At 50.5% G+C, this 26,475-nt stretch overlaps 1 protein-coding gene and 1 long non-coding RNA gene across 4 annotated transcripts in view; one reads left to right on the plus strand and one right to left on the minus strand.

Annotated features, from left to right (window-relative positions):
• Positions 1-11,167, minus strand: part of TSPAN18 (tetraspanin 18) — a 204,869-nt gene extending 193,702 nt beyond the window's left edge. Inside the window, exon 1 of one of the 3 annotated variants that reach the window (XM_064364999.1) lies at positions 11,150-11,167. The gene's annotated coding sequence lies outside the window, so the exon portion shown is untranslated. Of the gene's footprint in view, positions 1-9,551; positions 9,628-10,419; positions 10,495-11,149 lie in introns of those variants that run through there. The other 2 variants (XM_064364997.1, XM_064364998.1) reach the window with 2 other exon arrangements.
• LOC135270096 (uncharacterized) lies at positions 1,472-18,748 on the plus strand. The gene is made up of 3 exons (XR_010338318.1): positions 1,472-1,755; positions 2,129-2,243; positions 18,526-18,748. It is a non-coding gene; the product is annotated as an uncharacterized LOC135270096 (long non-coding RNA).
• Positions 18,749-26,475: the final 7,727 nt, after the last annotated feature.

Below are 26,475 nucleotides of genomic sequence, written 5' to 3' on the forward strand. Positions count from 1 at the left end.
GAGAAGGCAAGAGAATTTCTCAGGCACCTTCTGAGAACCCGCCAGGTGTGTGGGATATGGGGATGAACAGACAGGCACTGCCTCTGCCTTCCTGGGCTTATACAAAGGTGGAGGGAATAGATTTTTTTTTTTTTTTAATCACGTAGAATAGTCAACAATCATCCAAGAGTGACAAAACACCATCAAGGAGAGGACTGTGGCACCATCTGAGCCTACAGATGGGTAATTTGGCCCATTAGAGAGTCAAGGAGGACTTCCTGGAGGAGGTAATGCGGGGGCTGGGATCCAAAGGATGAGGAGGACTCAGGTAACTAAAGCGGGAGGGAAAGGCAGTCCAGGGGAAGATCACAAAGAGTGATCCACAAAGGTAGGGGCAAGAGAAGAAAACAAGCAGCAGATGGACTGGAGAAGAGGGAGGCAGGCTTGGGTGGGGAGGGGGCAGAGGCCACATGAAAGCCTTTTGAACACAACTGAGCATCCATCGAAGGGTTTTAAGCAAGACGGCTAACATGACCACGTGACAACAGATGTTTTCTGAACAACGCATGTAAGCGGAACTTCTGTAAATGGAATTTATTTCTAAGGCAGGAGGAAGCAATGGGAACCTTAGAGTTAACTTGTCTATAAACTGAATGAAGATTTTCGAATCCAGCTGGCATTTTCATAGATCGGGCTCCCTAAAATGAAGTATGCCTATCGATTTATCACACCGGAGAAGGGCAGCCCTCTCTGGTGTGCTGGAGACGCCAGGGAGTACCTCTGGTGGCTGTGTCGTGGGAGAAACCCCACACTCTGAATGTGATCTTTGGCCACCACGACCTGCTTCCTGCGGTGACTACAATCTTCCCAGCCCCCATTCTCAGTTTCTCCTCATCCTCCAACCCAACTTGTCCTTTGCTTCCAGGAGGTGGCCTTTCTGTCCTGGATGCTCTGAGCATGTTCATGGCATTCTATGGCTCCCTTTTGGCTTTAGTGCTATGACCTCCCCATGCCCCCACATAAGAGGGGCTTAGCGGTAGAGGCCTTGGTGCATGGCAAAGAGGGGTGGAATCTCGAAGAAGCTATAGCTAAGCATCTACCCATTCAATCACTGGTTTCCTCATTCATTCAGCATGTGAGCATCTGTCCAATCCCAGGCACTGAGCTCCACGCTGCAGGCTCCGTGGAAAACCAAACAGAAACTCTCCACCCTCACTCTACGGAGGGAAGCAGATGACAAATAAAATATTTAAAGTAATCCAGACATTCACTGAATACTTGTCATGTACCACATTCCATCCCAAGAGATACATTTATGCATTTTAATCAAACCCCTTGAGTTAAAATGGAGTCAGAGAGAATTTAAGTGATATGTCAAAGATCAAACAAAGGTCATATTGTGAGACTGAACTGGGATTTGAACCCAGGCGCTGTGTTCAGAATATGTCCTAACCCTCCGGAGCAGGCTGCCTCTCCTGCTTCCTTGCACCTGGATGAGGATGCATATCAGAGTCCTCCAGCCTCCACAGCTGAACCCCTAAACCCTCCCAGGCCCAGAGGGAAGGGCTCTGGAGCAAGTCATCTGCTGAGCCTCCCAGGGGCCCTCTCTATACAGATGCTCAGACACCCCCCTGGGAAGAGAAGCCAAAATTGCGAAAGTCACCATGACTTCTGATGCTAAAGGGGAACCCAGGAAAAATGTAAAGCAAGAAAAATGCATCTCAACCGATATTCTCAACTTGCAAGGAGATGGAGCTGGCAGGCAACTCCAGAAAGGCAAGGCGAGTAGAAAACATGCGAAGGGTGCCTTTGATTCAGTCAACTCAAACAATTATTTCTAGAAATGATTCTATCTCCAATTGGCTGTAATTTCTTTTTCTTTTTTTCTTTCTGTTTTTTTTTTTTTTTTTTTGAGATGGAGTCTAGCTCTTTGCCAGGCTGGAGTGCAGTGGTGCAATCTCAGCTCACTACAACCTCTGCCTCCCGGGTTAAAGCGATTCTCCTGCCTCAGTCTCCCGAGTAGCTGGGATCACAGGCACGCACCGCTATGCCCAGCCAATTTTTGTATTTTTAGTAGAGATGGTGCTTTACCATGTTGGCCAGGCTGGCCAACTGGTTATACTTTCTATATGCTGATGTTTCCTGGGAGACATCCCATCTGGGGAGCCAAGATGGATAACACAACTGGCAAACACTTAGCTGTGGACAGAGTGTGTTTTGACACAGACTTTCACCTCCTTTGATGCTTAGGACTAGGCCATGAGGCAGGTGTATTGGTGAGAGGAATGAAATATATCAAGAGTAATTTACCAATCACTTGCTAGTTGTATGGGTATATGGAGAAACTTGGGCAAATTACTTAACCTCTTTGCACTGACGTCCTTGACTGTCAACAGGTCAATAATACTACCCACCTCTATGGGTTGATCTGTATACCCCAGAAAGATGTGTTGACGCCTAACCCCTGGCTATTGGGAGCTTCGCAGATGTAACGGGGTTAAGATGAGGTCACTAGGGTGGGCCCTAATCCAACATGACTGGTGTCCCTATGAGAGAGAGCGGCAGACAGAGGAAGAATGCCGCACGATGGTGGAGGAAGGCATCTACAAGCCAAAGAACACGCAGGGTTCCCAGTAACCACCAGAAGCTAGGGAGAGGAAAGAGGGCCCTCCCCTAGAGCCCTCAGAGACAGCACGTTCCTGCCAACACCTTGACCACAGGCTTTCGGCTTCCAGAACTGTGAGAATCAGTTTCTGCTGTTTTAAGACACCTAGTTGATGGTGCTGTCACAGCTGCCGCAGGAAACCAGTAAGCCACCTCATAGGGCTACAGAGCTGTCTCAGAGCTGCTGCCCCTGCCTATAGAAGCCAAGGTCTGGGTGCAGGAGTGAGTGAGGGGTGTCTGAGGGCCCCAAGTGCCACCATCACAGCCATCGCTGGCCTCTGCGCCTGAGTCAGCATAACTCCAGCTGCAGGGGAAGGCTACACTCTTCAATGACCCCAGGACAAGTGTCCACTCTTCCCAGGAGAAATGCGCATCTCAGAACCCCATCTCTCGAGAGGCCATCCTCTTCCTAACCGCAGGCCCCTCCACTCCCTGTGTCCAGCCCGCCCAGCTTTTCCCCACAGGGTCCGTGAAGGGCGGTGTTTCTGTTTTGGCTGGAGAAGTGCCTCATTCCCCAAGGGCTAAGATACCAGCCAATGAGCAAGTTCCCTGAGCCTGCCCCGCTGGGGGAGCCCTAAATGTCAGGCAGCAGGTGGCCCAGTGCACTTGGCCCACTAGAGCACACTGCAATCTGTGCCCCCAGAAGGAGAGGCAGCAACACAGGGTGGGGGCGGGAGCCTCTCTCAGCAACACCCCAGCCCTGCACCCGCTGTGGGAGTTAGACATGAAAAAACGGACCTAAGTCCAGGAGCCAGGGCTCCAAATTCTTCTCCTGTTTCAAATGGAAGCCATCCATATTAGTTCAACACAAGAGCCCAGCCCCAGGCCTCTGGGAAGGGAAGTGGGTGCCTCTCCATCCAAGGAGAGGTGTCCAAGCACATGTGCCCACCTCTAGCGTCTCCACAGGCATGGTTCCCTTGCCAAGGGCAGCTCTTCCTCTTACTCCAGGAAGAGAGGAGAGGTGCAAATACGATGCCTACTCTGTGCCAGGGACTTGACTCGCTTTTCAGCTTTCCTATATTCTTGCCATTTTGCAGGGGAGAAAACTGAGACAAGCTGAAAGAGATGAACAGGTGCTAAGTAGAGCAGTCAGGATTTGAACCTAGGTGTGGACATCTTACTGTCGCCAGGAAAGCAGACGTGGAAAGCCTCCTCGGGCCCCGTCTTAGCCAGTTTGTGTTGCTATAAAGGAATATACAAGGTTGGGTAATTTATAAAGGAAAAGGGCTTGTTTGGCTCATGGTTCTGCAGGTGGTACACGAAGCGTGGTGCCAGCATGTGTTTCTGGAGAGGACCTCAGGCTGCTTCCATCCAGGGCGGAAGGTGAAGGGGAACTGGCACGGACAGAGATCTTGTGGTGAGAGAGGAAGCAAGAGCGAGGGGAGAGAGGAGCCAGGCCGTGTAACAACCAGCTTTCCTGGGAACTGTCAGCCTGAGAACCGGGCCACTCACGAGGGATCCGCCCCCAAGACCCAAACACCCCCACCTCCAACAATGGGGATCAAATTTCCACATGAGATTTGGAGGGTCAAACAACCCAAACTACAGCTTTCCTGCGCGCTCTCACAAGGATGCAGTGGAGCAGTACGGAGGTGTGTAGGTAGGATGGGAGCTGCAGGTAGCACCTAGTGTGCCCTGGAGAGGCATCCTGGATGCAAAGGTGCCTCTTTGCATCAAAGAGGTTGGATGCACGGCAATTCCCAAAGCAGCAATTCCCAAAACAGCATACGTGGGGCCCAAATTCTTACAACTACCGAAGACTATGGCTTGTCTCACTTCATGGCCCGACCCTTTTCCCTTAGTTTCCAGATAGTTCCCGCAACCTCCCCTCCTCACCATCCATAAAATGAATACAGATATTCCACACTATTGAGGAATGGGGGGAGGAGACAGGAGCAGCAGTGGGTTATGAAAGACCCGGGGAGACCTGCTTGAAAAAGTTCTCAGAGCAGTAAATTTCAGTAAGCCAAGGGAAGTCATGTGAGAACTGGGCTGAAGATGCAGGGCCTGGCTTATAGTGCCCTTGCCAAGCGTGGACTCACCTCCCTCTGGTATATTACAGGCACAATACCATCTGCCCAGAAGTAATTTCAATATGCACAGTCTGTAATCTATAAAGAGCAATGTACATCAGGCATTTCTAGGATTATTAGGGAAAGGAAGCTCCTATGTGTTAAGAACCAGCAGCATTCCAGGTCTATGCTAGAAGCTTTAAATGTACCATCTCAATTGATCTTTAAAACACTCTACTAGGGTAGATGTAAGTGCAGAGACTTAGTGCTCATCAAATATCCATGTGCTTCCTTACATTCTCAGCCTCCCTGGGGGCTGGTTTGGGGCCAGATGACAGTTCTGACCTAGGTGCTAGAGGTGAAGTGATGCGTGTCACCTCCTGGCCAAAGCAGTTGAATATCAGTGTGGTTTTCCTTTCTCCCTCTTCCCCAACTGCAGTAACTCTGGATGCCACATGCTCTAGAAGGGGCAGCTACAAAGATGGGGGAGTCGTCATCAGCCTGGGTCCCTGAGTGACCATGTGGAGCAGAGACCCATGTTAGACAAGTAATGTGATCAGGAGTTAATCGTTTTATTAAGCCACTGAGATTTTAGAATCATCTGTGGTTGCTATTATTCTGATTTTTCACAGATAAGGAAGCCAAGGCCACACAGCCAGTAAATGGCAGAAACAGGATTCAAATTTCACATCTGTGACTCCAATATGCATCCTCTTCCCATTATAACCTTTTGTTGTTTAATAAGATCATTCTCCCCCAACCCCCTGTAATCAGCCATGTCCCAAAAAACTCTCTTCCTCACTGTCCCCAGGATGGCTGAGTAATCCATACAGGACAAAAACAGAATCTCATAAGGTGCTCAGAGCCTGGAAGATGATCAAAGGCAGGAGGAGGGGACCAGACCCAATCTAAGCGATATCTTTCCTGGGGCTTTTGTGGCTCACACGAGCTTTTGATACAAGAGGAAATATAATACAGTGGTTTAGCACACGGGAAGGAGAATCAGATCAACCGAGGATCAAATCCCAATCCCGCCACTCACTCTCAATTCTTTCTAAGCCTTCGCTCTCTAATCTACAGGACGGGGGCAATATCTAAACCATCCTTGTAGGTGGAGACGGGATGAAGCATTATCAAGCTCCCAGCAGACGGAGCATTCCCCAAGTGTCTGCCCCCATGATAATCATCTCTGGGGTATCTCAGAGCAGCAGCCTTGCTGGAACAAGATGAGGCAGAGGCCCAGCCTGGCCTGTCCCCTCCCAAGCTGCTGGAAGAGGCTTCCCCAGCCAGCATGGCCAATAAGGTCCAAAGCTGTAGACCACAGACCTGGCCCAGCCCACATCCTTGCAGCAGACCATGGGCAGAACACAAAAAGGGGTGCAGGGCCAGCCAGACATAAAGCAACACAACAGAAGAACCAGATTGTTTATCTTAAAGTCGAAAGTGTCTTCTAGGAAGGCGGCCTTTTATTTGGGTGACGCTGGGAGAGGCTGATCAGCTTAAACTCATTATCTGCACATATGGTTTTCATACCATGGTGAAGGGTGGGAAACAAAGGGTGGAAGGGAAAGGATGGGCAAATGCTAGCTGATGAAATATCATCCCCCAACTGCCAGGAACCAGGATATTGTCAGTGACGTCAATTTGGGCTTCTTGCCATGGGGACGGGGCTACCATAAGCATGGTCACAAGATTCAGGGGTCCCTCAATGAGTCAGGGAGAGGAAGAAAACAACCAAAAAAGCAACTTATTCACCCTTGCCTTCTACTCTAAAGACAGATTCTCTCTCTCTCTCTCTCTCTCTCTCTCTCTCTCTCTCTCTCTGTCTCTCTCTCTCTCTCTCTCTCTCTCACACACACACACACACACACACACACACACACACACACACAAAATCTAGGCCCCAGAAAACTGGAAAGGACCCAAGTTAATCCCTCCCTTTTTACAATAATAGCAATAATGATAATCATGACAACGATGATAGTGAACATTTATTGAGCACTTACTATATGCCGGGCGTTATGCTAAATGTTCTACCAGTTTTATCTCAAAGACTGTCCATAACCATCCAATGGGGTCTTACTAGTTCCATTTTACAAATCAGGAAACAGAGGCACCAGGGGTTGAATGGTCTAAGGTCATATACCTGATAAGAAGGATAAAGCCAGCATGCAAATCCAGGTAGTCTACCATGCACTGCTGCCTCTAAAGAAATAGGAAACTGAGGCTCAGAGAGGAGCTGTGACACACAAGGCCACATGGCTCCATCTGTAACAGAATCAGGGCTGGAACACAGGTCTAAGGCCTGGTTCAGCTACCTTTCTGCCCCATCCTGTTGCCTTTTGTACACACTTGCCCACGACCAGTGAACATGTTTTTGCTCATCTCCGAGTTGTCGAATTCACTAATTAAGCCAGCCGTCTCGGGTGCAGACCAGGGCCAAGGGCTGGATCTTAAGATAACAAGTGCCCAGATGAAAGACCAGCCCTGCCAGCTGCAAATACAGGCTCACCGTCTTCCTCTCCCACTCTTTATAAAAACTGTCTCACAATCCACCCCTACTCCCTCAGATGGAGTGCTCATGCAGGTCCAAGGTGCCAGCCCCGGTGGCAGGAGGAGCCCAGGCTGGTGCATTTGCTCCATGGCATCAGGTGGTGGAAATGCCTGATCAATGGGCGTCATCTGCTCCATGGGACCAGATGACTGGTTTCCAAGGCCCCCTCCCTGTGCTGTACCCCAGCTGAGCATGAACAAATGTTCCTGATTTTCCCTCTCAATGGCTGATGAAATAGGCCAAAAGAGCAGCCCTCCGGAAAGGGAGAGGTCCCTAAAACCTGCAGCCCAGGAACTGAAAGGACTCTTCCCAGGGAAGAGCAGGAAGCAAGCTTGCAGACTGATGCGGGGTGGGGGGAACTGGTTGCAAATATTCTCCTTTCTACCCAAAACTGCTGGGCACTTTGCCCTTCAGCTCTGATGACAGGAGCTGGTTCCTGGATCTGCTGGGTTCACTCAACGCAGGATTTTGCTGTATACAGACAGGCAGGAAGAGGCAAGCCAGCCAGGAGAGGCACCTTCCACTGAATGGAAGGCGGAGGGAACGGAGCAGGGCTGCACAGCCCTGTATAAGGTTAGACTCTGCTGCTCTAAGTTGCAAGATTGCTCAGAATCTCCTCAGCCAACATATTCATTTTACAGACTGAGGAAGCAGGCTCCGGAGGGGAAATCACTTACCCAAGGCCACATGGGTGACTCAGAAGAGCTAGATTTCAAATCTGTTGTTTTCCCTCTTCCTGACACCCACTCCCACAAATCCTTAAATTAATCCCTTGTCCCTGCCCAGCACCCTGTCCTCCAACGCACCCCTCAGACCATTAAAATCTCATTTTCTAAAGGGGAGAGGGTTCCTTCCTGGACTCAGCCCAAGGTGTCCTAAATCCAACTAACTTCCGCTTCTAGAAAGCGTCCTGGAGCCTTCAATGATAGGCTGCCATTTCAGCCTGGAGCTGGGTAAACGCATCACATACACTGGCCATTTGAATGGGTTTGGGGACAGAGTGCCCAAGACTTGACATGTTTACATCAGAGATCTTGGAGTTCACCTGGGAGAAGACCGAGTCGATACTTTAAGCCCCAACACGAACTTTAGTAGCCCTCGGGGAGCCTCAATTCCCTCTACAATTCAGGAAAAGTGGGGTGTGGGTGGGGAGAAGAGGGGAGGGACAGAACTTGGGAAACGCCAGCCTTCCGGGGTCCCCATGTTCCCAGGCAGGTTCCAAGGCAGGGCTGGTCCAGCAGCTTCCCTCCACAGAAAAGGCAAAACACAACAAAAAAACTTCTTTTGTCTTCCAGCCCCCTGGAATGTCTTAAAGACCTATCCGGAGACAGCGGGCTTCTCCACCCTTTCCCTGCTCTCCTCGCTCCTCCCCCTCTTCTATTCAAAATAAAAATCAAGCGGATCTTTTTTAGGGCAACTTTGTCCTGGAGCATTTCAGTAGCATCCAACAAAAACACGTGGCGTACTACACCGAACAGAGGAACCTCATCTCTTTCGGGGACCTCCATTTCCCCCACCTTTGTAAGGGACATTAAAGACACGGGAGCCCAAGGAGCACAGGTCACCAGCCAAGGGAAAGAGGAAAACTTCTGCCAACCATAGTGAGGCCACGGGGGTTCCAGGATTTGCTCATTTACCCTCACTTGGGGTGAGGAGAGGAGGGAAGGAACTGGAGAGAAAGATGAGGCAATAGCCCCTCCCGTGTCCCTTCAATGTTAGCCCTGCACACGACAAAGATGACACTCCTCACAGATGCCAGCAGCCGTAGACTTCCCAAGGCACAGACACACAGACTCAACATACAGGGACCCTGAGGCCAGACAACTGGGACCCAGGGCAGATTTCCACCGTAACTGTCAAATGACAAGAATGTGGCCTAGAGACCCAGACCCAGGGGGTGAGGGTGGGGGCCAGGGCTCGCTGACTGCTGAGAAATTGAACACTTCTGCCTGGACTGCTAAAGTCTTTAAGGCCCCATCCCCCGCCTCCCACCCTGTGCCTCCCAGTTTACTTGGGCCCAGAGAGAGGATACCCCAAGACCCCCATCCTGCCTTCACCAGTCAGGGATTCAGCCAGATCCAAGGAACAAAGGTGCAACTTTTGCAAAAAGAGCGCAAGCATTTTGGGATTTGGGTTTCTGCAACTCCAAGAAACTTCAAAAAGTTAATTCCCCAATGCACTCTCTCCGCACCGATCCGCAGTTGCCGTTTCTTACGTCTTTTTCTGGGGGTAAATGTCTTACTCATCCACTTGCCCTGCCAGCCTCCCCAAGAAAACTCACATCCCGGCTCCCAGCCTTTCCAGCCCACGGCGCAGGTAGAACTGGGAACCCTTCGCCTCACCCTTGGTCCCGCTCCCCCGTCTGGCCAGTGTAGGGCGGGCTCCTCGGGCGGGCCCCCGCGTCCTGGAGGTCGGCGCAGTTTCCTCACAGGAGCCAGGACGCGCTTCCTGCGGGCGAGGGCCGGGGCAGGGCGCCCCCTGGCGGGAGCCCACTAGCCTCGCTCCAGCAGGACCCAGAGCCGGCGCGATCCCACCCGAGCTGAGCACCCTCCCAACCGGCTCCCACTGCCCCCTAAATCGGAACGTGCCCTAGCCTCCCACCCACCCAGCACCCCACGGAATCTCCGCTTCCCCAAACCGCACACGCATAAGGAATAAGGGGCGTCCTGGAGGAACGCGTGGCGCCACCGCCCCGCCCCGCCCCGCGGCCAGGGACCCCAAAGGCGGCCCGCCCTCCTTGCCGCTGCCCGTCCCCGCAGCCCTCCCGGCCCGGATCGCCGCTCCGGGTCCCTGGTCCCTCCCTGCCCTGCTACCGGGTGGCGTGGCGCGCAGCCCCCTTCCGGGCGCAGCCCTGGCCGAAACCCCGAACCTCGCAACCACACCTGCCACCCCGCGCCGTTCTCCAGAAGCCCCCACTCCCCCGCCCGGAGCGTGGGGCGCCCACCGGCTCTGCACCTGTCCTGAGCGCAGCCCTGGCCCTCGGCGGACCCCGGGCAGGCACCGGCGAGCCCGCCCCCGGCCCCCCAGCCCCCGCCTGCTAGTTTGAGTGGAACTTGGTTGCTGGGCTTCCCGGGACCGTCCTGGGACCCCCGCTCCACCCCACTCGCCCGCCGCGTCCAGCAGCACACCCGGGCCGGCGCGCGGGGCTCCCCAGGTCCCCGGGGGCGCGGCGGTGGCGTGAGGAGGGCGCAGAGGTGCGGAGCCCCCTACCTTCCAGCAGCGGCGGCCGAACCCCGCGCCAACTCCCGCCGGCGGCCGGGGGGAAACTTTCCCGGGCGGAGGGGCGCGCTCGCAACTTGCCCGGCGCCGGGTGCCTTCCCGGCGGTGGCGGCGCGTCCGGGAACCCGCGGCGCGAGGCAGCGGCTTTCGCTCGGGGCTCGGGGCCGGGGCCGGGGCCGGGGCTCGGGCGGCCTCGCGCGGCTCCGCGGTGGATCACTCGGCGCTGCGTCCGCCCCGCAGCCTGGAGCCCCGCGACGCCGGCGGCAGCTGCACGCCCGCCAGCCCGCCGGCCCCACCTCCGCCGCCGTCCGTCCCTCCCCTCCCCCGCGCTCCCTCCCCCTCCCCAAACCTCCGCCCCTCCCCGCTCCCGCCGCCGCAGAGACGCGAGTCTCCTGCGCGGGCTGCCCCTCGCCTCCTGCCAGCCTCGGCCTCCGCGTCCACGCCCTGTCTGGGGGTCCCTGGGCCCGCCCTCTGCCCATCTCCCCTTCCTCCGCCCCCGACCACCTCCCGCTCTGCTCGCCGGCCCTCGCTGCGTCTGAATTCGGAAGATCGTCGCGGGAGTGGGGAGGGGCACGCTGGACCCGGAGTGTTTATTCCCGGGGAACTTTCAGCTGCCCCCGGGGCCCAACCGCTGGGCTTGGGGTGGGATTCTCGGGCCGGACCTCGTTCCTGGGCTTCACGTTGCCCCTGGGAGTACCCGTTGAAAGCCTGGGGAACTCACCCTCCTTTGACTTGCAGATAAGAGAGGGGGCCTGAACGCAGGTCAGATGCAAATGACTTGATTGCTAGGGGCCAGATCTGTGTCTCCAACCTCAGAGCTGAAGTTCTTGGGGGGCTGGGGAGCTTATCTTTTCTTCTTTGTACTGCTGCCACAGCCGCACCCCCTCCCAGACCCTGACCTGACTTCACTGAGACTTTTAACCTCTGAGCTTCCGTTAAAACAGCTACCCGGCCCTGCCCCAGACAAAACGGACAATCCAGCAGATCCCAGCGGACAGCCCAGGTGAAAGTGCTCGGTGACTGCCTTGACGACCGGGGCTCGGGCTGCCCACTCCTCTTCCCTTGGCAACTCTGTTTTGAGTCCCAGCTTGAAGCTTCCACACCTCATCCCCGTGGGCCCTACAATTCAAGCACACTGCAGCTCTGCACCAGGCCCTTGGCCAACTAATTCTCACTAAGGAGTGACTGATAGGAAGGAGTTGACCCTGCTCCTGTCTTGTATATAAATGTTGGTGGTCAGGCCACAGGGCAGAGTTTGGGGCGTCTTTTTGTTTTTGTTTTATTTTGTTTTTGAGACAAGGCCTCGTCTGTTGCCCAGGCTGGAGTACAGGGGGGCAAGCACGGCTCCCTGTAGCCTCCACTTCCTGGGCTCAAGCCAATCCTCCCACCTCAGCCTCCCAAGTAGCTGGGACCAGAGGCATGCACCATCATGCCTGGCTAATGTTTTCTGTTGTTTTTGTGTTTGTGTTTTTGTAGAGCTGGGGTCTTACCATGTTCCCCAGGCTGGTCTCCAACTCCTGGCCTCAAGTGATCCTCCCACCTCAGCCTCCCAAAGTGCTGGGATGACAGGCATAGCCACTTCGCCTGCCCACCGGCCAGAGTTTTGAGAAGCAGAAGTGGCTGCCTTTCCTTGCCCACATTCCAGGAAACCGATACGTCCCTGTAAGGACTTTAGGGATGTCTGGTCCTTTCAAGAACTTCACAGAGTCGCCAGGACTCAGAGTAGGCAGGTCGCTGGAAGAAAAAGTCCTGGATCCATGGTTTTAAAGGGACCCATGGGGAGGAAATCTCTCATGGTGGAATTTCTGTAAGAGGAGGACCAGGGGAAGGCCTCCATGTTCACCCTTCAGCTGCCAAAACAGAATGGAGGGTGGAGGCTGACCCCCTCTCACTGAGAACCACACAGGCCCTGCACTTGGGGATGCTGCCGGGAGAGGCCCTGTGTCCGCCTCCTTGGACACCAGGCCCACGTACCTTTAAAGAAGAAAAATGGGAAGCCCACAGCGAGGGTGCTGGAGCTTGGGAAGTGGAGACCAGAGACAGCCAGAGGAAGGGATAGAGCCTCTAAGGGTCTGGGATTTGGCAGTAGTGGGCAGAGCGTAGGGGAAGAGCCTCAGACAACCAGCTGGGTCTGTAACTCCGGCTCCAAGTCAGTTTCCCGGACCTCCCCCTCTCTCCAGCCTCCGTGGAGAACCTGGCCCTATCTGTGCACCAGCTAAGGACATCTGCTGAATAGCCTTCTCTAAATCAACTCTTATTTTGTCATTTTTTGATTTACTTAAGTGAGCTTGTTTTTAAAAAGATCTGTTAAATTCCTACCATAAATGGAAGACCAGCATCACATTACTATAAATAGAAGGTAACCATTAAAATAAATACAATGAAAATAAAAGTGTTATTAAATTCTAACAATGTATCTTTAACCACAATGATAATAATACAGTCTAACAAGATACTGCTGCCTGAGGAAGGTGCTGAGGCCCAGGCCCCACTTTCTCTTTGAAAGGGAGATTAGCAAAGGCTAGAAAGCTGTTAAAGACACATTAGCAACACACTCTTCATCAAGAGGGTTCAAAGACAACTGGGAAGGGGCCCCCTCCAATCCCACTGCTCACCAGGTCAATTAGGGTATGGGAGGCCGTTGGCTTACCTCCAATGACGTTCATCCTTGAACATCTCTGATGTCCTCTCAATTGGGAAACATAAATATTGGTGTGAAAGTAATTGTGGGCCAGGCATGGTGGCTTATGCCTGTAATCCCAGCACTTTAGGAGGCTGAGGTGAGTGGATCACAAGGTCATGAGATCGAGACCATCCTGGCCAACATGGTGAAACCCCATCTCTACTAAAAATATAAAAATTAGCTGGGCATGGTGGCGCTTGCCTGTATTCAGCTACTTGGGAGGCTGAGGCAGAACCGCTTGAACCTGGGAGGCAGAGATTGCAGTGAGCCGAGATTGCGCCACAGCACTCCAGCCTGGTGACAGAGCAAGACTCTGTCTAAAAAAAAAAAAAAGTAATTGTGGTTTTTGCCATTGAATGTAATAGCAATATCACAGTTACTTTTGTACCAACCTAATATATTAGGCCAAAAAATTGCTTTTCCTTTAAAGTTAGGCGCTCCAAGAATTTAGTCCTGGACAAGATAAGGCCGATCGGGGTTGCAGGAAGAGCTCACCTCCCTTTCACAAGTAATCTTGGGAAAACCCTCCCTTCTCTGGCCTCAGGGCTTCCATCTGTAAAATGGAGGCTTGGGCAAATGGCCCATAGAATCCCTTCGGCTGTCTGATGAAAGCAAGTAAGGCACTAAGGTTATGGCTTACCAGGAAACTCAGAAAGTGAAGGCTCCACCAAGGAGGTAGGTAGAGAGGGGAGAAGCTGGGAAGGAACCACGGAGCAGGCAGTGGGGCTGTGGATGGATGGGCAGTCCTCAGGAGGGAGAAGGAGCGGGGAAGGCCAGAGCCGACCCACTGGAGTCTAGGTTGGCAGAAACCCAGAAGTGGCCTGGCCTGAAAGTTCTGGAAAGATTCGGGAAGGAACCTTATGGAGAATTCACTGTAATCCAACCACTTCATTTTACCAATGGGGAAACTGAGGAAGAAACAAAGACTAGATTTTCATCATGGTTAAGAGCTGGGCATTGGACCCAGAACTCCTGACTCCGAGGCCAGGGTGCTTTCAATATCTCTGGAATTTGGACATCTAGTAGAAGTGGTTCTTCTGAAAATACTCACCTTTCCCCTAAGAAGCTCTTAGGCTTTGCTTTCTCCAGCATCTGGAGAAAAAAGTTGAATTGGCCTAAAAGCCCCAAATTCACCAAAGTGTGTCTAGTGCTGCACCACCCAGGTTCTACACCGCAATCACTATACACAGGACACCTAGGGTGAGCATTTGTCCAGCATCCTGGGAGCACTAATGCCCAGCAAAGATCCCTGAACCCGGAGTCCACAGGCCCACGTTCGAGTCTCAGCCATCTGGGCGATTCCTTCCCCTCTCTGGGCCTCAGTGTTCCCACCTGTGAAATGGGGCATCTGGATCAGCAGTTTCAAGTTGGGTTGGTAGGCCCTGCTTCTAGGTATTTTAAGAATGAGAATGGTGAGAGAGGAAGAGCAATCTCCCTCTCGGCTTTATCGAGAAACAGGTTCCCTTTTTCATCTGTTTTGCATGATAGCGTCTCACATGAGATTTCAAGGAGAAAGTGTCCTTCGCTTAAAAGGCATTTGACATCACTAGAAGGGATGACCTCTGGCTCCTGACATTTATAACGCGATGGCTGATTAGGCTGCATGCTTCTCAAGGTCTGGGGCCCTACTTTGTTCATCTCTGGATCTCCAAGACCCAGGGCAGAGCTGCTACTCAGGGGAATTTTTATACCACCTCCTAACTGTGCCACCTGCAGCCACCTAAACTCTCCCATGCGTTTCTAAATGGGAATGGTAACTGCAACTCTAGCATTGGGTGGCTGTGAGGGTCTCATGGAAAGTTCTCAGTATAGCTCCTGGAACATGCTAAATATGCAATACAGGTGAGCCCAATGCACAAATGGCTGTTTGGGTAACACTAGACTCGTCAGGTTCTTTCTCTGGAGGCATGCCGACCTTACAACCTAGCTTTGCCAAGGCAGTCTGCATTTTAAATGTTTAATCATTGCCTCCCTGATTTTTTTCTGAATTGTCTCCTTTTATATGCAATTTGCAATCATTTCCAAAACGTGACAGTTCATTAAATGTACAACTGAGTGATTAAATTTGTTTATCTTTGCAATGACTTTCATGGAAATAAATTCACAAATCTTAGGAACATCCTGTGGAGATTTGAAGGATGTGGTCTTGACCCTTCCAGGCCTGGACTAGTTGAGAGATTCCTCCACTTTCTCTCTTTTTCTCCCTTCAACAAGCTACACACAGGCCAGGGCCAGCCTTTCTGAGTGTTTTTAGCACAAGGTCCAAGGGCCTGCCTGCTCCTTCTCCACCCTCAGGAATGCTTGCAATTCCCAGGGATGCACGCGCACGCGCACGCGCACACACACCATACACACCCTGCCACACACACACACGCACACACACACCATACACACCCCATCACACACACACACGCACACACACACCATACACACCCTGCCACACACACACGCGCACACACACACCATACACACCCTGCCCCCACACACACATACACACCACGCACACACGGACACACACACACACACACACACACACACACACCCTGCAGGAAAAGAGGTAGAATCTGGATGGCTTTGCTGGGAGGGGTCCAGGGTCAAGCTTCCTCTGAATGCATTGTAGCTGAGCTTTCCAAAAAGTAACTCCCTGGGAATAGCAAGGGAAGGTCCTGCTGGGTAAAGAGATTGCCGAAACTTCATCCTCCACCTTCACTTTTAAATTAACTAATAGTAAACAACACAATAGCAATAATTGCCATTTATGGAGTGCTTACTTGGGTAGAAGCTCAGGTCGCGAGGTTAGAGAAACCCAGGTTTAAAATCTGTCTCATTTGCTCACCAGCTGTTTGGCTTTAGGAAGTTACTTTGCCTCTCTGTGCTTTAGACTCCTAATCTTTAACATGAGGCATGGTGATAAAGCCTTTAGAGGACTACAAGCCTACTTAAGCCTCCAAACAACTCCATGAGGCAGAGATGGTCAGGAAGCTTGTTTTACAAACTCAGAGAAACCTGTCCAAGGTCACCCAGCAAATAAAGAACTGGGATCCAGGCCAGGCTAGGTGGTTCATGCCTGTAATCCCAACACTTTGGGAGGTCAAGGCGGGCGGATCAGGAGGTCAGGAGTTTGAGACCAGCCTGGCCAACATATTGAAACCCCGTCTCTACTAAAAATCCAAAAATTAGCCAGGCGTGGTGGTGGGCACCTATAATCCCAGCTACTCAGGAGGCTGAGGCAGGAGAATTGCTTGAACCCGGGAGGCAGAGTGAGCTGAAACCACGCCATTGCACTCCAGCCTGGGTGACAGAGCAAAAGACTCAGTCTCAAAAAAAAAAGAAAAAGAAAGAAAAGAAAAGAAATGAGATCCAAACCTTTCTCATTGTATTTACATCTGGAATTTGGACCATATGTTCAGGTGACAGGAAGAGAGGAGAGGACAGGGAGGTCAGGAGACCTGGGGCCCATCCTGGCCTTGAACTTCTGGCTGTGTGACCTTGGGCGAGTGGCCTAACTTCTCTGAGCCTGTCTTCTCATCTGTAAAGGGAGATGTTAACACCTACCCTACACAACTGTTGTAAACATTGAAAGAGATGATTTCTGCCAAGAGGCTTTGAAACCAGCAAGCGTGTAACAAATGTAAGACTTTTAAAATCACCATTATCATCTGTGTAGAGCTGCTGAGATTAGAGGTTTAGATCTTGGGGTCTCACAGGGGCACCTGGTACAGTTCAGTCATGAAACAAATATATGTGAAGGTTCAACTGTGGGCCAGGAACTGGCTGTGTACCTGGACACCCGGTCCCTGGCATAATCGGTGCAATCAGTGAATTTTTGAACTTGAGACTAGGCTGGGTGCAGTCACTCAGGCCTTTAAACCCAGAACTTTGTGAGGCTGAGGCGGGCGGATCATTTGATGTCAGGAGTTCAAGACCAGCCTGGCCAACATGGTGAAACCCCATCTCTACTAAAAACACAAAAATTAGCCAGGCATGGTGGCGGGTGCCTGTAATCCCAGCTACTCAGGAGGCTGAGGCAGGAGAATTGCTTGATCCCCAAAGGCAGAGGTTGCAGTGAGCTGAGATCATGCCACTGCGCTCCAGCCTGGGCAACAAGAGTGAAACTCTATCTCAATAAAACAAAAACTACAGACTCGACTTGTACAAAGCTCTCCCATTTCACTGATGATAACATTGTGGTTAAGCTGGCGATGGGCAAGAGGCAGTTATCCAAATCTACCAGCACGTTGAATTCAGAATTTACGGACGTTTGGGTCCTGCCTCCTACATTACTGCTGTCTGTTTCATTTTTTTGCTCTCCCAGACTCACCTGCTCACAGTTACCCTCTTCCTGCTGAACTATTAGTCCCCAGGCCCCTGCTCCCCGGCTCCAGAGCCCCTACATCCATCCACTCCTGCACTTGGATGAAAAGAGAAGAAATGGGAAGGCAAGCACATCTATCTGTCAACCTGGGATCTCGGGCAGTATCCAGGAGTTCCCCTTGGCAAATTCTAGATGTGGGTGCAAGGCCCAGGGCTCTCCTGTACCTGAGCAGATACTGCCTCTGGGTTTCTGAAAATCCCAACATGGAAGTAATAGTGATTGAGACAAATTTACTTGAGGTGTTGCAATGACGGGCCTCTTGGATGCTGGAGGCAAGATTAGATCAGGGCTGAAATCCGTGAACCTGGGCAAGTTACTTCCCTTCCCTGAAGCTCGGGTTTTCTCCTCTGCAAAATGGAGAGGATAACAATCATTGTTTGGGAAGGCTGACTGAAATAACACACGTAAAGGTGCTCACCACAGGGCACATGGTAACACTAATATAGGAAAGCTCCTCTTCAAAGTTTCCTTTCCTGTTAAAGAATAAATTACAAGTGTTAGAAATAATAGTTTGTTTTAAACACTTTCTTTAATGCCTTTTTGCTTTTTATTAATAAACTCTTTGTTAAACCCCATCCTATGTAGTTGTTAGACATGCTCACAGGCACATAGTACATTCTATGCCCTTAAACTTGAACCAAGATATCTGTGCTAGACCTGCTTATAGGCATGTCCCAGCTCACAGCCTATGCCCCTTCCTTATTTAGATTTCCTTTTTGTTCTCCACCGCTTTTGCCTGTTTAGAAAAGTTTTAAGTTGTTAGCCAATCAAGTTTTCATTTTAGATTATGAAGTCTGGCTCCAGCCAATGAAGATCAGACACAGCAGTAAGGATGACCCCAAATGCGTAAAGGATAAATATGTCTGCTCTTCCTTTGTTTGTTGTACTCTTCTGGCAAGATGGCTAACAGGAGTACCCTTTCTGCAGAAAGTAAAGATTGCCTTGCTGAGAGGTCCTTTGTCTCAGTGCTGATTTTTCTTTGCAGCACTGAGCATCTGTTTCCGACAATTAAAGAGAGTGGGGTCTATTTTCCTGGCAGACCAAGTCTAATTGATGCACAAAGCACACGCTGAAAGCCTACTGCAAGTTTAGAGGAAGCCAAAACTGTGAAGACTACAAGCCAAGAACTTTATTTAGCTTTTACTGAGTACTAAACACTTTGCTTAACACTGTACCTCTATTTATTCCTCCAAACTTATCTCTCTTGTAAGATTGTGGGTTCCGAAGGCAATGTCTATCTTAGTCCTCTTTGTCCCTACCATAAACCTAATCTGAGAGGAAGGATCTATTGACATGATTGTCTCCATTTACAGACAGGAAAATTGAAGCTCTGGAAGATTAAGTTACCAGCCCAAGAGCTCCTAGCTGGTAAGCGGCAGAGCTGGAATTTGAACCCAGGCAGTTATATTCCAGAGCCTGTGCTCTGTATCCTGACTCACACTACTTCATTCCCGTTATCTCTTCTATTCTTCCCAAAAACCCTGTGGTTATTAGCATTGCCTCCATTTTACAGATGAGTAAAGTGAGGTTCAGGGAGGTGGAGTGATTCATTGAGAAGTGCAATGGCCATGACTTTTGAGACAAAGGGCAGGTGGCTGACCTATAAGTCTTCTTTAGCCAGTAAGTGCTGCCTGCTTTGAAGCTAAGTGACCCCTAGCAGTTACACAGGGTGCTCAGACCACTGGGGCATGTGCTGGGCATGGTGATAAGCCGGTTCACCTCCTGGTTATTGATTTTGATGCCAGCTTCATTTTCTGGGGTACCAGTGGGCATCAGACAGCAGAACTCAGGAACCTGGATTCCTACTGGGCGACCTCCAGGCTCAAGGACAGATCTTCACCCAACTGTCACAGTGACAGGCATGTCAGGACAGGCTGCCGGGTGGGAAGGACCTCCGTCCTGCTCCTGTTACCTAGGCAGCACAGGCTGCCTGGCACCTGCTCCCTGCTCTCTCCAGCTTTCCCTTCCTCCCTCCCCCTCCTTCTCTCTCCTTCTGTTATGAGTTGATTTGTGTCCTCTCAAAAGATGAAGTTCTAATCCCTAGTCCCCCAACTGGGACTATTTGGAAAAATGATCTCTGCAGATGATCAAGTTAAGATGAGGCACTAACCCAACTTGGCCATGTCCTTAACAGAAAGGGAAATTTGGTCACAGAGGTCAACACGGTGAAGACACAGTGGAGGATGTCATGAGAAGATAGAGATTGAAGGATGTGGCTATAAGCCAAGGACCACCAACAACTGCTGGTCACCCCCAGAAGCCAGCAAAAGGCAAGGAAGATCTTTTCCCAGAGTCTCAGAGGGAGCGTGGCCCTGCTGACACCTCGATTCCAGACTTCTAGCCTCCAGAACGGTGAGGTGATCACTTTCTCTTCCACCATACCATCCAGTTTCTGGCACTTTGTCATGGTAGCCCTAGAAAACTCATACACCCTCTCCCTTCGCCACCCTACTTAGTTCCCATATTCCAAACATACGTGTGAAGGTGACAAGGCTCAAAAGAAATGACCCTATGCCAGGTTCACACTGACAAGCATGTGCTGTGCCCATGGTCCCGGGAGCAGAGGCAGGAAGGAGGACTCCAGAAGCTTCTCCGACCCCTCAGAAATGGTTGACTCCATTAATATTGCAGAGCACGTATTATGGATGGGGCATCTTCTAAGTAATTTCTTAATATTAACTACTGTCATCCATTTCACAGGTGGGGAGGCTGAGACAAGAGATGGCAAAGTAATTTGACAAACATTACCTAGTAAATGGCAGAGCTGGGCTCCAGGCTCAGGCAATCTGATTTTAGGACCTGGACTCTTAACCACTTTATCTTGCTGCCTCTAATAGCTTTACCCTGCTACGTCAGCTTCTCCATCTGTTAAATGGAAACAACTTATGCAGGAGAAGATCAAGTCTCTTCCATGCCCTGGGATTCTGTATCCCATCACGGAGGCCCACAGAGCTCCAGAGATGGAAGGAACCCTGGTGATGGCTCACCCCCTGCTTGAGCGTGTGTGTGTGTGTGTGTGTGTGTGTGTGTGTGTGTGATGATACATGTCTGTGCTTGCGTGTCTGTGTATATGTCATATATACATGTTATATATGCACACATCCATTCTGCTTAATGATATTTTTTTCTTTGTTTCAGAGTGAGGCTTATTCACTTACTCAAATTAGTGTTCCCATCTTGCCTGACTCATTTAATGGGAACAGCTAGTTCTTGTGCCAATACGTGAACTGACCCTGAAGACCTTTCACCAAAAAAATATGGAGAGTCTCTTGTTCTTGAGTTAACAAGCATTGGACAACAACCAGCTTTTCTTTGACTTCCCCTGTTTTCACAGTGACGCCTGCTGACCTCCATCTAGCATTCTGACAAAGGGTGGGTGAGGGCCTCTGCAGGAAGACAGGGAATGAGGACTCCCAGAAAAGAGGAACAGAACATTTTACCATTTCTCAAAAGTGATTCTTACCCAACCAACTTTGCAGATGAGGAAGCTAGCAGATCAGAGTGGGTAAGTGGCTTGGCCAAGTTCGCCCAGGAATTGATTGCAGAGCCAGGGCTAAGCCTCATTTGTCCAGATATCCACTTCTCTCCTTCTCATTTTTCTTCTTCCCAGGTTTTTCTCTGTCTCTGTTACTGTCTGGCTGATTCCTTGCTTTTTATTCCAAATATGTAAACCTCTAATAAACCTAGAGACAGGCTTATGCCTGATTTATCCCCAGTTACAGAGGAGCCGGGACCCATTATAAAGTGGATAAAAGTCCCCATGTGCAGTTTTAGAAATGCTTCTTCACCATAAACAGCTTAACTCCATAAAGCACCCTGAGAATGTTTGCTTAGTGGCTCCAATTTTTAAGAGGCTGACCTTTGCTACAAGACCTTGGGTCTATTCAGACAATTGCAACATAGCAGATCACAGCCGCTCACATCTGAGCGTGGTAAACCAGCCACCTTGGAGAGGCCTTATCCAGAGTTTATTCACAGTGCTTGGCACTTGGTAAGGGCTTGATAAACAGCTGGTGAATTAAAGACTGAATCAAATAGTCAATAAATATTAGCTTTAGCAAAACAGAATTAGGAGGTTAAATCCCCTAAAGCGAAAAAAATCAAGTAGCATATCCTCTCCAGCAAAAAAAAACCATCTTATTAATATTATTTTTTTTACTGTTATCTGTGCCACTGAGTACAGGGACACAAGTCACATTCTGGGGCATGAGCTCTCAAATCTGAGGTTTCATTCAGACATTCAGTATTTTAGAGCACTGTCCATGTGCCCGCAACTATGCTTGGTAAACTGGGTATATAATAGTGAATCCCACAGATATATGGTCCCTGTTTTGCAGAGCTCACAGATCATGGAGAAGACTCTCTGCTTTGGGATTTACTAGAAGGAGACCAGTAATTTCCAAAGGAATCTCAGCTTTCACTCTTGGACTCAGAAGCCAAAGGGCAAGAAAGCCAGTGCTTGTCGTCCAGGGGTTCCAGAGCATCTGGGCTTAGGTTTGGGTCACAGAAGTGGCCCCAGCCATTCCTCATGTTGCAAGCAGGTAAAACCCCTAAGGATGGCCTGTGGGAATAGTGGGTGGCTTCTCATCCTTCCTGAGGGGCCAAGCCAAGGAGACAAACAGTACTTTATTAGAGCTAAAAGCCCATTGAACAATCCATACCCCATTTTTATAGCCTGGAGCCACTGACCCTCCCTAAAACAAACAAATAACAACTCAAGGGAACAGTCGAGCTCTAAGAGGGCCTGGAGTACACCCAAGACCAGGAGGCAGTGAGGGGAGGGACCACCACACAGGACATCAGTGATCAAGTATCCAGTGCCAGCTTTCTGGCAATGTGCTGTTAGCCTGGACAAGTCTCTGCCCTTTCTGAGTTGTCCAGGTTAGGTGAGATGACCTCTGAGTTCCTTCTGATATGGTTTGGTTGTGTCTCCACCCAAAATCTCATCTTGAATTGTGATTTGAATTATAATACCCACATATTGGGGGCAGGACCTGATGGGAGGTGATTAGATCACAGGGGCGATTCCCCGATGCTGTTCTCATGATAGTGGGTGAGTTCTCATGAGATCTGATGGTTTTATAGGGGGCTTTTCTCCTCTTCACTCTGCACTTCTCTCTCCTGCCACCATGTGAAGAAGGATGTGATTGCTTCCCCTTCCACCATGATTGTAGGTTTCCTGAGGCTTCTCCACCAAGCTGAACTGCAAGTCAATTAAACCTCTTTTCTTCGTAAATTACCCAGTCTTGGGTATGTCTTTATTAGCAGTGTGAGAATGGACTAATTCACCCTCCATGTCCATTTCAATGCTTCTCTCGTCCCTGTCTTTGACCCTCTGCCTGTCTCCCTACCCCTTCATAGGCTCCTACTTATGCCTGGATTGTGCTGTGGAATTAGTAGCAGTGCCTTCTCATTCTCCGTGTCTTGGTTTGGATGACAAATTCTATAGCCGCCCTACCCATCTCCCACCCATCTTCTCTTCTTTCCCTCTCTCTTTTTCTCTGTTTTCTTGCAGATTCCTGCAGACCTGGCCAGCCCACTAGTGGTCTTCAAGGATGCAGAGATCCAAGACCACCTGCCCTATGCTGTGTCTCCTCTACGGAGCTTCCACTTCCTCCTTGTCCTTAAGCAGCTCGCCCTACCACAGGCCTAAGAAACAATGACCTGAAGCACCTCCCTCCAGGGTGGGGAAAAAGCCAGTGTTCTAGGGAACCACAGAACACACAGCCACCCCAAAGTCTGGGAAGGAACCTCAGCTTTCACTCTGGACTCAGAAGTCAAAGGACAAAGGAGCCAGTGCTGGTGCGCCAAGGGCCCAGGGAGCACCTGGGTTTAGGTTTGGATGGCTAAAGAAGACTCAGCTCAGACAGACCCCTGCCTCACCACACCCGGTCATCCTGTGGCTTGCCAGAGACCTCGGTCCAGGCCCTTTTTCTGTGTCATCCACAGGGGAGTTCACTTCTACTTGGCATTCGCACAGAGCACCTCCACCCCACACATACCTCTGAGAAGCAGACTGAAATACTGACCGAGAAGACAGGCTTGCATTTGTCCCTGTTGCTTCTCAGAGTAAAAGCCGAAGTCCTGACAATGATGTACAAGGCTCAACATGGTCTGTCTTCCCCTCACCTCCCCAACCCTCTGCCTTAGGCCACCTCTTCCCTTCTCCCATCTGCTTATTCTCCTCCAGCCCGACGAGCCCCTGGCCATTCCTCTAATGCCAACATGCCAGACATGTTCCCACCCCAGGGCCTTTGCACCTGCTGCTCCCTCTGCCTGGCATGTTCTTCCCTCAGATTGGTACCTGACTCATAGTCTGCCTCTCTGAGCTTCCCGTAAATGTCACCTTTGCTGTCAGGATTACCCTGGCTGCTCCATTTAAAATTGCAATCCTAATACCACTTATTCAGTCCTATTTTTCACAGCACTTAGGATCTTCTAAGATTTGTACCCTATACTTATTTATTGTTTTGTTTACCACTACATTCCTGTACCTAGAACAAAGCCTGGTACGGTGGACACTGAATAGACAGGGAATGAATCCCTTGGGCTGGGACTCTCTGAGAGCAGAGGTCATGCTTTTTTTTTTTTTTTAAGATGGAGTCTCACCCTGTTGCCAGGCTAGAGTGCGGTGGGGTGATCTCGGCTCACTGCAACCTCTGCCTCCTAAGTTCAAGCAATTTTCCTGCCTCAGCCTCATTCTGAGTAGCTGGGACTACAGGCACACGCCACCACACCAAGCCAATTTTTGTATTGTTAGTAGAGATGGGTTTCACCATGTTGGCCAGAATGGTCTCTATTTCTTGACCTTGTGATTTGTCTGCCTTGGCCTCCCAGAGTGCTGGCATTACAGGCGTGAGCCACGCACACATCACTTTAATAGTTTTTGTTTCTGTGCAACAGGCCATGACTGGGACCTCCCATGTACCAGGCATAGTGCTAGGCACTGGGGACCCATCAGATCCATCACTAGCACTGCTGTTAACACAAAAGTTCACATTTATTCAGACCTCTAAGCTGCCAGGCACTGTTCTAAGTGCCTTGTAAATACTGACTCATTTAATCCCTGCAAGCACCCTAAATTGTAGATACTATGATCAGCCCTATTTTCAGATGGAAAAACAGAGGCAGAGTGCAGTTAAATAGCTTTCCCCAAAATCTGTGTGGATAAGAGACCGAACTGAGACCTAGATTCAGGGGTGTAACCCCAGAGCCCATACGACTCTCAGGGAGCTCACAGACCTGTAGAGGCGACAGACATGTATAAAGCCATGCTGTGCCACATGACTTGGGGGCAATGACAAACACTAAGCCCAAGCATGCTGAGGAAGCAAAGTGGAGACATTAATATCAAATATGACTAGGGAGGCTGAGAAGTGCTTGTCATGAGAAATGATGTCTCACTGGGGTCTTGAAGGATGTATAGGAGTTCACCAGCTGAAGAAATGGGGAGGGTGTGAAGCAGTATGAGGGTTTCTGGGAATTATGAGGTGTCCATATGATTAAATCATGGAATGCACATGAGGGAGGGGTAAGAGGCAAAGCCAGAGGAGTAGATAGGGAGGCTCATGAAATGCCAACCTGAAGAGTTTGGCCTTTATGAGGAGTTCTGGACAGCGGGGTTTCAAGCAAGGTTGTGAATTCATTTGTTCGTTCAAATAACAAACATTTTTTAAATGTTTACTATGGGCTAGGCAGAGTCCTGTGTTCTGGGATCTGTGTTTGGAGATTATTCCCAGCAGATAGGAAAGGTACCTGGGTTAAATCCTGACTCATAGCAGACACTCTGTGGTTGTCTGTCAATGAAATGAATGAATGAATGAATTTTAAAAAATGGTTCTTATTGCTTTACCCAGCAATCTAGACATGAAACTTTGAAACATTGAATGGAAGTTCTGACCTCCATTCCTCGACAGACCCCCCACTGCATTTTTATCTGAGCTTCCTGGCAGCCAAGGCAAAAAAGGAGATAATAAAGTCTGTAGCTCTCATTTGTCTTCAGGAAAAAAAAAAAAAAACATATTAAGTTATTTGAGAGAGAAATTCTACTTCCTGGTATTACCTTTTGGGAGGAATTTATCTCTTGGCGGCAAAGCAGTAGCTCTTATTTTTTCACTAAAGCGGGAGCTGCAGGTTGCCTGGGAATCCCAGCCTGCCTAGATGGTAACACCACCTTGCAATGGAAAACATTGCCAGCTTCCTTCCCCAACAATTGGCTGTCACCTGCCCGCATGTAAATACAGCTCATAGTTCAGAGGCGAGTTGCTAAGCATATGCAAGAGCATATGGACGGCCCTGGGAGGGCGGCCACCACTGGCAAACACTTCAGCAGCCAACCTGCCGCCGCCGCTGCTCCTTAGGGTCCCCACTGAATAGCCAAGACCCCCGCATCTGGGGCTCGGCTTGGGAACAGGGCACCCCACCCGGCCTGGGGAGACAAGGGGCCGAGTCTGGTGACTTTCTAGTGCAGACTGGGATTTTCTCCGGGTCTTTTACATGGCGGACGGCTCAAGGCCTGCATGGGGTAGGGCTGGGAGCCAGCGACCGCAGCCTGGCCGTGCCTCTGCCAATCTGATCATCTTTCAGCCTCCAGCTCCTCCCTTTCCTTCTCCTGACTGTTTCTGACTCGTTTTCTTCCTCTCATGTTTGCTCACACTCGCCCTGGCCTCTCTCTGGCTGTGCCCTCTGTTTCCCCACCTGTTGATTCCGTGTCTCTGCCCGTTTTTCTCCGGCCTCCCCTTGCTTTTTGTTGCTGTTTCTCCCGCCACCTCTGCCCCATTCTTCTTCACCCTCCCCCGTGAGCTCTTCCCTTTCCCTCTGTCTCTCCACTCATCCTTGTGTGTCTCTCGGTCTCCGTGCTGCTGTTTGTCCTCCTGTCTTCTGATGGTTCTCTTTCTCTATGTGGGTATTGGGCACTCTCTCCTCCCCACCTCTGTGATTTCTCCATCAAACATCCTCTCTCCCTCTCTCTCTCTCTCTCTCTCTCCCC

This window comes from Aotus nancymaae, unplaced genomic scaffold (assembly GCF_030222135.1).
Source record: "Aotus nancymaae isolate 86718 unplaced genomic scaffold, 86718_ANA_hifiasm-v0.15.2.pri h1tg000059l, whole genome shotgun sequence".
NCBI classification, from domain to species: domain Eukaryota; kingdom Metazoa; phylum Chordata; class Mammalia; order Primates; family Aotidae; genus Aotus; species Aotus nancymaae.